Raw genomic sequence first — 3,767 nt, forward strand, 5'->3', positions numbered from 1 at the left:
AAAAAAAAAAAGAAGGACTGGCATAGTGGTTGCAACAATGCCTTACACTTCACAGTTGTGAAGATGGTGCAGGATCAGGCTTTTTTTTTTCTATTGTACCTAAGCTCCCTATGTGTTTGGATCAACGATCTTACCTGACAATAACAACATTCCATACTAGTACAGAACACCTATTGTTCAGATCTATGGAAACTATATAAGGTATTTGATAATGCTAATAGAGGAAAGCATTTCATAAGTGATTAAATACTATACAAATAACAACAGCTACACAACAAATTTTAAAATCATATGGTACCACATCATATTATCTCTGAGATAATATGTTTATTTCAGGAAAGACTAATCTCTGAAAAAATGATATCAAGCTTGGTAAGGTAGCGAGTCAATGAAAAAGAAAACCCTCATTAAGATTTATTGGCAGAATGGCTGCAATAATTTCAAACATAATAATTGTGAAGACGGTGTACGTTTGGGCAGTGTTTTGCCCTGTTATACATAGGGGTGCCGTAAGTTAGAACCAGCTTGATGGTGCCGAACAACAACAATAACCTCTTTATTCCAGTCCTTACTAGTGTACTTAAATATCATTCTTCAAGCTGCAGTGAAATAAAGACGGAAACAAGCATAGAAAGCATGCTGCTAGTAGGGAGCAGGAAGTTCATTGGATTGCAAGCAAAAATCAATGACATTTTCAAGTTAATCATGGATCTGGTAGTCAGTTATTGATTTTAGAAAGAAAAAAGATTTAGAACAACAATCACAAGAGGAGGAAAGGTGGAGGAAAGACATTTTAGTGCTTTTTACATATTTGAAAAGTATTTGATAGCTTAGACAAACAGCACAGTTTTAATTCAAATACTCAGCTGAACATGGCCAACTATGTCTTCATTAGTTGTTTAGAGGGTTATTTTAAATAGTCTTCTATTTCAAGTGTAAAAGTTTTAAAGGTACCTTGGGTGCAGCAAATGTGGTGATATTTAGGTAAAAGTAGAAAAAAAAATCAGCTAACAAAAATGTCAGATTCTGCTACAGCTTTTTCTGGACTGAACTCTGTTGTAAATCTCAGCCTTGACATTAAACCTGCTATAGACCTCTCATAAGAAATACTTGGAAGGGGAACCCAGATAAAATTAAACGCTGTTTCTCAAAAGAGAAGATGCTGGAAGTGCCATAGAGATTACTTAATTAGGAGCAATGAACACACATACATATTGTCATTTCACGGGAATGGGCACAAATATGGAGGAATTCTACCTCCTCAACTCCAAGTATGTTTTTGAACATTGTGAGGAACTTTTACATAATTGTTTAATCAAAAGTCATTCTTAGTCACTTTAAAGAAAAAAACCCCACACCCTTAATAGCTTGTATGGAACAGAAATGTTACCCAAGTACACAGACGCCATGTGCTCCACACAGATTAACCCTGAAGAACAAACACAAGCCCAAGTCACTGGAAAAGCCTGCCCTCACTTTGGTTAGCTTGAAATGTAACCTGAAGCAGCATCTTAACTTCTTTGCACCATGATATTCTCATCTGAAATATTAGTATTTTGAATTCTTTCTTTGGTAAAGATACCATTCATGCTTACTCTGCTCCATTCACCCTTCTATACCATTGACTTTTAATGGGACTACTCTCTGCTCTCCTCATGTTCACAATTATCAGCAGATAATCCCTAAAACCACTTTCGACTTTTCAAATCTATGTGCACCCCCTTAGGGAAGGTCAGGAGTTCCCAGTGGAATGTTTCAGGCACACTTACCTCTCATGTTACTTTCATCTCAGAATGGTTAGTGTGTTTGCCAGGGGGCTGCTTCTGTTGATAAACAGCCATTTTGATGTATTAAAAGTAGCTCAGTTTTTTTCTTTTTCTTTAGTGTGTAAGATATAGGCACCACAAGACAGCTTGACGGTTGTCTCTGTGTAGCATAAGCAGTTTCTGATCTACAGAGATACATTCTGTCTGAAGAAGCAATGAGAAATAGTGTATTCACTGTTTGAATTCGCTTTGAGAAATCTTTGCATTTATATGGAGGTATTCTGAGAAAGTGTCTGAGGGCATTAGAAACCTTCATTAAAGATTTATTTTAGCCAGCGTTTTAATTTACATTTTGTTAAAAGATTTTAATTCGGGGTTGGAATTTTAGTGGAACTACTATTGTTAGGGAAAGTGGTTTCATTGCTAAGTCTCTCTAATCATAATTATAAGCTATTGGTTGAATGTCCATAAAATGAATTCTAATTATTGCTATGAAAAGTGAGGGGAAATGGAGCCATGTTGTCATTCACCCAGTATCTTTTTATGAAGGGATATTTGGAACGTTAGCCAGCCCTGCCCCACTACCATTAAAAGAAAGAAGTCGATTTGACTTTGGCATTCATAAAGAAAAGAATACTATTAGCCTTTAAGATTTGCCTTGGGTGTGATTGAGATGCACTTATCTTCCCTCTCTCTCACGTCTCATACTCAGCATTTCCATGGAGACAGGAAACTTCTGTCCAGGGAGCTAAGAAGGGGGAAAAGGCTTATGGTTTCAGATCCTACTGATCCTCACTTGTATCACTTAAGAGACCATAATTTCCATGACCTGTGAGACTGGAGGAGATGTCCAGCTTCTCCCTTTTAAAACTTCCGGCCTTCAGTGGCCCATGTCCTGGGCCTGCTCTCTATCTCCAGGCTTAGACACACAGAGAGTGGATCAGAATCCTGGCCTGTCTGTCCTATTATTGAGACTGTCGGGGTAGAAGGCTAAAATAGGGTCAAGTGAGACTTTTTAAAAAATAGACTAATTTTTAAAAAAATAAGACTTACTGCCACTAAGTCAATGTCAACATGTGGTGACCCTATAGGACAAAGTAGAATTGCTGCTGTGAATTTTGAGACTGTAAATGTTTGGGGGAGCAGGAGAGTGGCTGGTGGTTTCAAACTGCTGACTGTGTGGATCATAGCGCAGTGTCTAATCACTATGCTGCCAGGGCTCCTCTTGACAGACTTATACTCTTCTTTAAATGGCTCTGTGAATATCTAGGCTTTGGAATGAGGGTGGGAGTGAGGGGAGACTATTAAAATGACAGAAGTAGACAGACAAGTAAGTTATACCCTTCCAATTCATCCATATAGATAATAAAACACACATTTCAATCTCCATCTATCTGATTCCTTTTCCTGAAGGAAATCTGCCCATACTGGGCTTTTGTTCCAGATTTCTCTGAGTGTAGCCACATTGCTGGTTGACTTGTGAGCAAGCACTGGGGAAGTAGCATAAAGAACTCCAATGGCATTTCACTTTATGTCGAGAGTTAGGGCTCCTGCTATAGACTTCTACCAGCCAAGTGCTGGAGAGTGCAACTGGAACACAGTAGAAAACCCAGTAACTATTCGTTACTTTAATGCTTCATGAGTACTCAGGTCAGAGAGATAGCTGAGTGCGGAAGAGGAGATTGAGGGCCACAGTCTTGCCCCTGTATGCGAAGGCTGATTGGAATTTAAGGCATCTGAGGAATGTGATATAATAGGGAGTGCGCGTCTCATCAGTGGGGCATTCTATTGGTATTCTCATCCCAACAAGCATGAACAAGAGTTATTACAGCTAAGGAACAGAATATAATTTTGACTATCTAAGGTAACAGTTTTGTCCTTTTCCCCGCACTTCCAAACAAATAGAGAAAAAACGAAAATAAAAAACCAAATTTGATGCCATCAAGTGGATTCTGACTTCTGGCTACCCAGAGTAGAACTGCCACTGTGAATTTCTAAGAT

The sequence above is a fragment of the Echinops telfairi genome, unplaced genomic scaffold (assembly GCF_000313985.2).
Source record: "Echinops telfairi isolate 266 unplaced genomic scaffold, ASM31398v2 ScPeMD7_1;HRSCAF=3_1, whole genome shotgun sequence".
NCBI lineage: Eukaryota > Metazoa > Chordata > Mammalia > Afrosoricida > Tenrecidae > Echinops > Echinops telfairi.